We start from the raw sequence: 10,212 nt of genomic DNA, 5'->3' as shown, positions 1-10,212 counted from the left end.
TTCAAATTATATCTACATATACACATGAACTGGAAAGGGACACGAAAAAAGAAAAATAGTTGATTTGTTAGACTAGTGGAAATGTGTGTGTTTGCTTAACTCCTTAACAAAAGGGAGATATTGTTTTGTATAATTATTATATAATAAACATTATTGTATTATAAACATAGCTTATTATGATGTTTATATCATAAATAAATATATATATAGTGGATCAGAAAAGTGTGTTAGAATGAATGGAAACATTTAAAAATTTCTTTTAGTGTCGAAAATATTCCCAGTAAATAATAATATTTAGATTGAATTAATAGGTCTCTTCATATAATACAGGATATGATTCTTCTCCTTCTAAAAGTGTACCAAGGCCAAATGTTTTCAGGGTCACATAACCCAGGAGGCTCCTACTTACTATATATTCTATTGATGGTTTTAGAAGAGATCAAAGAGACATTTGAAAATGTAATGCCTTGATTGTTAGACGGAGTTGATACTGTCAGAAACAAAAGTGTGAAGAGCAGCATTTCACCCAAGAGAGAGGAAAAAGAATGTCACCAAGAGGATAATTCTGTGCTAATGTAGGGTGACAGCACCATGATGCTTCTCTCTCTTTTCCTGACCAGATTTTTCATTTTTCTTGCTCCAGTTCATTCTGACTCTGATGTGCAGCCTGATTACTTTTTTTGGCTTTAATTGAGGCCCTTTATCCCTTAAACTCAACATTACATAATTGTTGGCATTTTTTTTCCTTTTTAACTCTTTCCAATAACTGCTTTAGTCAGTGAATTTCTACTGATGTTGGAAGCAAAAGGTATTCCTTTTCCTATATTTTGAAATCTAAGCAACCTTGTCTAAAAAAAATCAGTTAATCAGCAAGATTTGAAGTAGGGTCATAAAAATTTATTAGCATGCACAAATCATGAATCATTTCTATATTATAATGCATTTGACCCATATCACTTCATAAGCCTGGCTTTAGAGGAGAATGAAGTGATTTGGGGGGAACACAATTTGAATACTGAAGGATAGTTTGTTTTAATATATTAACCTTGGAATAATTTTTAGTGACAGGCTTACAGGTGCTGATGTTTATTCTTTCCTTATATTAAACAATGTGCAGGAATAATTATTATTAACCAGTTATACTCAGCATTACTCCAGCTACACTGTTAGTCTTTTTGAGGCAGTTTGGCTAAATGGACTGAAAGCCGGTCTTGGAATCAGAAATCCTGGGCTCCAATCCAGTGTCTGCTGTGTCAGGCTTTAGGTAAAGTTATTGAATCTCCTTGAGCTTCAGTTTCCCAATCTTTAAAATATGGGTAATATCACATATCTCATTGCATTGTTGTGAGCATTAAATTAGCTCAAGTATAAAAACCACATAGACTCTACTGTCACATAATAGGTTCTCAAATCACGGCAGCTATAACAAGAACTGGGCCCCTCTGAGATTGTTACTCTACTTGAACATGATATCTGAAACACCGAAGAACATGTAGAGAAGAGAAATAAAAATCCTGAAGTAGAAAAATAGGTCATTCTCAGCAAGTTTTAAGACATAAAAGGAACTCAAATTATTTTAAATGAATATATAACATTTCCAGGCATTATCTAATAGCCCGCTTCAAAACACGAAGGGGTATTATGAAGGGAAAAAAAGGAGTTCATGTCTTTCCAGCTCCATTCTGAAAAAAGAAAAGAAAAAGAAATTAGCTTAAATTGCAACAAGTGATTTAGGCTCAACAAAATGACTACCACTGTAACTGTGAAACTTTAGAACCAATTCTAGGAGATTTCAGATTTTCCTGGGTGAACATGAGTGGTCACCTACACCATGTCGATTTCTCCTTTGCCCTTCTTAACAATACCCAGAGTCTCCTTTCCTTATCCATCCCTCTTTCACGCAGCCCAAGAATTGTGGGGAGAGAAACTCCCTTATCCCCTAAGTCCAGGGGTAGATTCAGAATTGCCTTATGTTAATGAACACATCCATTACCCAGGGGGTCATGGGAGTTAAGCTGTCCAATCAGAGTGAATTTCAGGACTCTTGCTTGAATTGCTGGGAAATAAGTTCTCTTTCTTTATAAAGGCCAGTGTGATGTTCAAATGTAAAGTCTGGAACTGTGGCAACCACTTCAGGATTATTCGAGAAGCCAACCTAAGGGAGGAAGAATGGAGAGAAGCCAGAAGAAATTAGACCTTGATGACATGGCAGAGCTGACCAATTAAAACAGCCACAGCCCAGCTGATTTTCCAGGTACTGTGATCCCAAATCCCTTTCTTGTGCAAGTGGTTTTCTCTGTTGCAACAGATAGTACTAATTCTCAAGTTTTATCTCATACTCATGTATGTTTGTGTTTCTTCTCCCTCAAATGGGCTACAAACATTATCAGGAATAGCAGTTATGACTTCTGTTTGTTTTGAATCTCCTGCCACACCTAATATCATCATGCCTTTTGTGCAGTAGACCCTCTCGAAATGTTTGTTTGCTGAAGATGATGGCTGACTGGCCCATCTTCAAGTTGTATTGTATACTATGAGTCTCAGTAAGTGCAAAGATTAGCTTTTAGGTTATCTTCAAACACTTTCCTGTGCTGGTTTATCATTATCATTATCTTTCAGCCTGGGAAAATGGTTTCAGCAAATGAGGTTGCTACCTTTCATTTAGTTCTCTGCCACTCCAGTGCTAGCCAGAGCCTACACTGTCTGGGAAAAAAATAAAAGGTTTTAGGGGAATTCTACTAAAACCATCATAGTGGTCATCACTCATTTTGAGGGTGTACTAAACATCTACAGAAATAAAACTCCCAGAACTCTTGGAAAATTAATATTTTAATTCAACTCTGCATGGCTTGGCTCTTGCCATATTACTTATAATAGAAAAACTGAACTGTTAACGAGTTCTCCTTCAAATAGCGCATGATGTTAGCATTTAAAATATATTTATGGTAGGAAAAATTATGTGTGGCATAAATGTGATTAGTATAGTTCATCACATGCCATGGGTTTCAAAAATTAGTGTTCGGTGAATGACAAATCCTCATCCTGTATGTGATCTTACAATGTCCTGCTGTCCCCAGATGTTTGGGCATCCCTTTCATTGTTCTGTTTCTTCTAACCGGTTTTCTCATAAAGCTAAAATCATGGAAAGCCTTTCTTTTTCTCCTCCCAAATGAAAGCTAGTGACCAAAAGCTTTTGTGATTAATTTATGCCCATTTATAATAACAATTTAGCTAACTCTTTTCATTTCTCTGAATCCACTATGGCATGACAAAAGCTATTTCCATCATTTCCCATTGAAAAAGACAAACACAATTTAAATCACAGTTCCGTTATTTCTCCTGACTGGGAGGCATATCTAATTCCAGGTAGGAGGTTGTAAGACTCAGGACAAGTTACAGAAAATGTCCTGGTTTGTAGGACTCCTGATATTAATAGAATTGAAATTCTCTGTGTTTGCACGGAACAAATAAAGAGCAAGGTCTAACAAAGGGTAGGCTTATTTCCAAGTTCCCGACCTTTTAAAGACTTGCAAACGTGGGAATGTGTTTTCAGCAGTGAAGATTCAAGGCCACTGAGAAAAATGAAACTATCCAATTCTGACAGTAATTTTTCATCACAGTGTTCACAACCCCTTTCTGAAGCTATCCAATAGCCTTTAGTAAAACACCATTGACACTTATATAATGTTTACCATATATGAACCATTCCTCTGGCCACTTTGCATATATTAACTCAAGCCTCCTCATAACCCTGTGAAGTAGATACTATTATTGACTCCATTTCCCAGATGGAAAAACTAAATGCATAGAAAAGCAATGTGTCCAAAATCCTATAGTTAGTAAGTGGCAGAACCAGGATTTGAACCCAGGCAGACTAGCTCTAGGAGTATATACTTTTAACTGCTGTGCTCCTCAGTCTTACTGCTGACTTCAGGGATCAAACTGAGCAGCAAATAGGAAAACTTACAAGTCCAGATCAGATACCTGTCAGGCCTGCAGCTCAGCCGTGATCTGCTTTGTCTTGGACCTCAGTTTCCGTGACTAAGTCATCATCTCAACATCACCTCTTGTTCTCTCGAGGCAGAGTCCCTGCCCAGTACGGCTAATTCTTTGGAACCAATGTCTGGGATGGAATCCCCAGGACCTGATCTTAGAGCTGCCTGACCCTAGCTTGCTAAGGATGCTTTGCCTCCTCACCAGCCTGTGGACGCTGCTACTTGCTTTCACCTATTGCCCATCACCAGACCTCTCTGGGCCTGATATGGCCCCATCTTTGCCCAATTTGTTAGCTATCTGCCTTTTTCGGGGCTGGCAGGACAGTGTTCTGGACTTCCTTCATCACATTGCATTATATTACATTACATTACGTTCCGTTACGTTATGTTACATTACATTACATTGCATTACAGAACTTCCTCCCTATCCATTACAGAGATATTGTGAGGATTGCATAGGATCATGTATTGGAAAGCACTTTGAAGACTATATTACACTAAACAAATGTCAGGCATTATTAGTACAAAGAACACGATAGAGCCTTTTGAATATGAAGAGTAAGTGATTTCTACTCTGCATCATAAACCAGCCCAAGAATTAGTCATTCTGTTCCTCTCCTCTACTCTTTATAGCAGGTGTTGACAGATAGAGCAGGAAGAACCAAATGCATTAAGAAACCTAAGAGCTTATTATAGCCACGGGCATCAGATAGACAGGCCTCTGGACTCTCTCAACATCTCCAGTTCTTCAGAGTCCTCTTCAAGTCTCTGTTTTCTTCACTAGACTGGGAATAAAACTTTTTCTTAGATGAAAGCAGAGATTGTAAACTGATGGTTTACTGGCTAAATTTGTTTCTCTGATATACTTTGACAGAACAATAACTTTTAAAATAAGTTGCATATGAGTGCATTTAGATAGTATTGTAGGTAGGGATATCTCAGAAGCAGTCTGAGCCAAGGATTTGATTGGGAGTGATTTATTTAAAAAGTGCTCCCAACAGAAACTGATAAAGGAACCCAGGAAGTAGAATAAAGCAGGGGAAGAAGCCAAGCAAGGGTGTGATTTCAGGTAAGGTCCCACACTCAGCCTGACCCACAGGGAACATTAGAGCATAACGGATACCTCAGAGTTTATCCTGCCCAGAGGTAAAGGAGGTAGGCTTTTATAAGCCTACTCCATTGGCTATGGATTGTCAGGAAGAGGGGAGACCTAACCTCTAGGCATTTCCCTGTTTTTATCAGGGATTAACTCTAGGGCCCAAGAACAAGCCTTTGAAGGTCATAGGGGTAAAACAGTAGAAGCAAAGCATGTAGGAGTTGGAAAATGGTCACACAAAACTGATACAAGTCATCTGAGCTCCAGTTGGGATACCAATAGGGTGTACTACAGATGTAGAATATGCTCTCCAGTTTGCCAAGGTCCGACCATTCTCAATACTTGCCCTTGGTGAGCTGAAGCTCCACGGTTTCTATAATGGAGAAGCTTGGGCATGGCACTGTGTGGAAGAGGGGTGCTGAGGCCAGGGACCCTGCCTTGAGGCTGTGGTTACTTAACACTTTATACAAGGTGAAAAAACATCAGTTGTCCATGTCTGAGAATGGGGAATATAGTGGAGATTATGGGAGTAGATGTGAAAGTCCTCCTTTCTCAAGACCACCATCATGTCTTGCCCACCATATTTAGCCACTTCACTTACTCTACATCTGATGGAGTCAGTCATCTGATGATACACATCAAGCTCTTTGACAAGTGATGGTAGGTATGATTTATTTAGCTCTTGAGTAATGGAAGTACAATCCAGAAATATGGGCTCCTTCCCTTCCCCTTTCAGAAGGCAGTATCCTTTTAGCTACAGGGACGAGCAGAAGGTTCCATGCTACCAGCGCTGCCCCCAGACCCTAGGTCTTTCCTTCTGCTCTGGTGGCCATCCTACTCCGTCTATGCACAGTGCTGGTGTTTCTGAGGTTTGGTAGTCATGATAGGCTGAGCCAACATGAGGATGAGGTGGTTCAACCCTCCCTTTCTTGCTCTATGTGTTGTTCAATTGTCCTAAGACCATCATTTCACACCAAGCAGGTAGAGGCAAATTTCATTTATGGAAGGATTAAGCTATTTCAGGACAAGTTCATAAGGAAGGAAGGTGAAGAGTCAATTTCTCCCTCCCCTGGATGACTGGGTGATGGAAAGGAGTGGCTTCCTTTTTGCAATTTCCTGATGAGGTATGGACAGACAGACCACTTCCTTTTGTTAAAAGGCTTATTATACTGAGTACAAACACACCTCCCAAACACAGATATTTTCCTTCCAGGCTTGAGAAAAAAACAAAAAAATATGAAAAACCCAACCCATTTGAGGAAGGAAAGGTTTTTTCAAATTCGTACCGAGTCCTGTCCAGCCCTTGGTGTTAGTGGGCCCCGTTGATTGTATGTGATGGATTTCTGTTCTGCTCTGTTCCTCTACCTATTAGAATAAAAGAGAAGTATATTAGTCCTTAATGACTTTATTTTTTAAATAATATAACATGCTCTGGATTAGATTGAATTTTCTTGGTTCAGCAGTGAGGAGAGATTTTAATTCTTTGCATCTGCAACACCCTAAAGGCAAAAAACAAAAACAAACAAACAAACAAACCAAAACCACCCCAAAACATTCCTAAGTGTTATTTATGATAATGAGTAAGGGAGATGGACCTAGGTCTTTTTCAGCAACTGTGCCTCTTACTTTGCTGCTGTCAGTCTCCATCTGGAAAACATTGGTTTTGGATTGAATAGAAAAACAGATCAAAGTGGCCTAAGCCATCCTCGTTCTCTGTCCTGGCTGCCTCCCAGCATCAGAGGCAGAGGGGCCTGTTCCTCTCCAGCAAAACATGCTCTTGGTTATCCAGAATAGAGTTAATAAGAGCTTACAGGGTTAAGAGCTTCCCTTCCCACATCTCTGTGGTTAGAATATAGGTTACCCACTAGAATTCCCACTGGAGCAGGCAGATGGCTTAAATGAGGAAAATGGGCAGGTAGTGTATATTCACGTGCAGATAATTATGACAATGAAAGAATGCTGACCTGGTATTGCCAAGTCTTTCAGTTTTTCAAGAAAAGCTGGAAAGCTTGATTTTATGTGAAATCTGTAAATTTTTACCCTGGGACATGTGACATATAACATCGAGGTAAATTAGAGTACAAGCGCACAATCTTACTCCTGGCTATCTACCGGAGAAAATGTTCACAGCAGCTTTATATATAAAAGTTAGAAATGAGAAACAAGCCAAATGCCTCTTGTTGAAGGCTGGATCCCTAAATTATCACCAGAATCACCTGTTGATAAGACAGAGCTGAGTCAAGAACTACCTTGACAAAGTCTTCTTCATGAGTGTCTCAGATCGGGAAGGGCTAAGTCAAGACATTGATTGAAATTCTGAAGTCTGCTTTCAGGTGAGTCTTTCAACATAAGGGAGTGGGTCCTGTTTAGGACTCAGTAAGGGTCATGACATAATAATTTCGGATTGATGGGCCAGCAAGGCAAGGCAAAGGGTTTAAAGAGATTAGGAGTGTGAATTATTGTTTGATGCTTTCTATTGAAGAGTTTCTTTCAGGAAGCCCCTGAATAAAAAAGTAGTTTGCAACTCTTATATTCCTGGACAAGCATTTCCTAAAATTGTAAAATTATACTGATAATGCCAGTGGAATAGTAATGCCATGTTATTGTAGGCAACAAGCTGTGTGAAAGTAGATGACTTGGGTTCTCACCTTCAACAAGAGAATGCGTAAATTGTGGTATATTTCTAAAATGAATACTACTCAGCAATAAAAAATGAATAAACTACTCCCAGGCATAACAGCATGAATGAATTTTACAGGCATAATAATGAATGAAAGAAGGCAGATGCAGAAGAGAACATATGGCATATGTTCAAGAACATGTAAAAAGTTCGAGAATAGATAAACCTAATCTATGGAGATAGAAGTTAGAATAGTGGTTACCTTTGAGGGAAAGAGCAGAGGCGTTATCTGGGAAGGGGTACAAGAAAACTTTACAAGGTGTGGGAAATATTCTTTATCTGGGTGGTCATTACATGGAGATACATGAATAGATGTATAAAATATGTAATCATTGGACTCTACACCTAAGAATATACTTTATGCACTTTAATATCTTTGTCTTACCTCAATTACAAAACAGACACACATTCAAAGAAAACGATATGTCTTAATATGCATTCAAAAATTGTTCATGGTGGTGGTGGGGAGAGAATGGGAGTGACATATGGGGATTAGAAGAAAGTATGACAACAGACAAGCAAGAAGGAATCTTGCTAGAATCAAAGGTGAAAATGCATATGAACTACAATAGTGTAATGATTCACTGAACTGTCTCCTCTTGAAATCCAAAATTGTGTACATTTAGAAGATAATTTTTTAAAAAGGTAAAATACACTTTGAATTGTACATGTGCAAATATTTTCTTTAACTCCTTAATGAGGTAACCTGGGGCAAGGTGTTACAACCAGTTCAAAGGACAATTTAAAGAGCAGAGACTTATAGGGGATAAAGAATTCTTAAATGAATTTCCAAATAGACGCAAAACAGATCTATCTACAAAGTGGATCTATCTATCCACCTATGCAATAATCAATTGCATTCTATTAGACACAATTAAGTTGCATTTCTCTGGACAAGTATCCTTTATATTATTAGTTTTCCACAGCCAAAAGAATTATAACAAAGACCAAAGATAGTGAAAGAAAGGGTTAACCTGGATGGGTGAGCTACAGAGCATACCACCACTCAGTCTTTTATGATTTTTCTATACATATATATTCAGAAACACACACAGACACACTTAACATATGTCAGGCCTGTTTTAACCCATGAATCTCAAGTTTTCAAGTTCTGGTTTAGAATGTTAAAATGTTCAGGTGCAAAAAGACCTGAAAGGCCATCTGTTTTAAAAATAAGGGTACAGGAATGGCTACAGAAATGGCTACAGAAAGGATACAGAAATAAGGATACAAGTAAGGATACTTTCTTGTAGATTCTTGTCACCAGTCAACAGGAGGGACACATTTTAAGAGGCAGTCTGTTCCTCCAAATGTCCAGAAATCACCCCACCTCAGGCCGCCTATCTTCCTACTGGTGTGACAGGCCCTGATTCTGAAATCAGGTTTCAGTGTGTAATTAAAAAAAAAACAAAAAAATCTTACATGAGAGGGGCTCATGTGGATTTCTGATAAAATACCACAATGTCATTTTCATAGTCATTTGTCTTGTTAGGTTTCCATCTCAGGCAGTAGGAGAAGATGCAGCCCGATTCTTGGTCATGAGCCAGGAGGAAAGGCAGAGAGTTCTCCATTTCACAAAAGGAACACAGCTTCATTTATAGCACACCACTGCGCACGATAGAGTTTCATGAGTCAGTCGATAAGGATAATTAAACTGTATAGGTCAAGGACTAGATTCAACCATTCAATCTCCTGAAAATCCTTAGGTGAAAGCTTGAGAAACATTGTTTAATAGCTGCTATAATTAATCGTTTGTGCATCTTTTGAAGTGCTTTATTGCTGCTAAACAATGTTGAGAAAATAATAAAGCCCAAATGCTCAGCAACGTTACTTTATCAAAAACATCAGTTTCAAAATGTAGTAATAATCAACTCGCCTCTACCCGACTGTGTGAATCCCCTACTCTTCTGCTTTACTCCTGTGGTTTCCTCGCCCTGGGCTGGCTTCTCTTCTCTTCAAAATCCTTGTTCCAGGAAGGCCTCTCTGGGGATCACAGCATGCTAAATTTCCCACCCCCATCCTAAATCCTGAATCCTTTTAACACTTATAATACATAGTTTCTTCTAGCAGTTTTAAAAATATCAACTTTATTGAACTACAATTAACATGCACCCATATTAAGTGTAAGTTTGATGGATTTTGACATATATATATATATATATATATATATATATATATATATATATATATATATATATATCACTATAACCACCACTACAATCACAAAAGAAAGTATTTCCATCACTTCAGAAAGTTTCCTCATGGTTTTTGCAGTTCATTCCCTTATCCCATCACCACTTCTGCCCCCAGTCAGCTACTGATCTGCTTTCTGTCACTATGCATTAGTTTGGCCTGCTCTAGAGTTTCGTTTGGTGTCCAGTTCATTTGGTTCAGCATATCTGAGATTTATCTATGTCGTTGTGTGTTATCAGTATTTTGTT

General features: G+C 38.4%; 1 long non-coding RNA gene across 1 annotated transcript in view; it reads left to right on the top strand.

Annotated features, from left to right (window-relative positions):
• Window positions 1-2,089: 2,089 nt before the first annotated feature.
• Window positions 2,090-10,212, top strand: part of LOC141567100 (uncharacterized) — a 28,437-nt gene continuing 20,314 nt past the window's right edge. Inside the window, exon 1 of the long non-coding RNA XR_012489497.1 lies at window positions 2,090-2,254. This is a non-coding gene — a long non-coding RNA (uncharacterized LOC141567100). The remainder of the gene's footprint in view (window positions 2,255-10,212) is intronic.

This window comes from Rhinolophus sinicus, linkage group LG10 (assembly GCF_036562045.2).
Source record: "Rhinolophus sinicus isolate RSC01 linkage group LG10, ASM3656204v1, whole genome shotgun sequence".
In the NCBI taxonomy this organism is placed as follows: Eukaryota; Metazoa; Chordata; class Mammalia; order Chiroptera; family Rhinolophidae; genus Rhinolophus; species Rhinolophus sinicus.
Note: the sequence above shows the minus strand (reverse complement) of the source record. Positions and strands in the feature narration are given on the sequence as shown.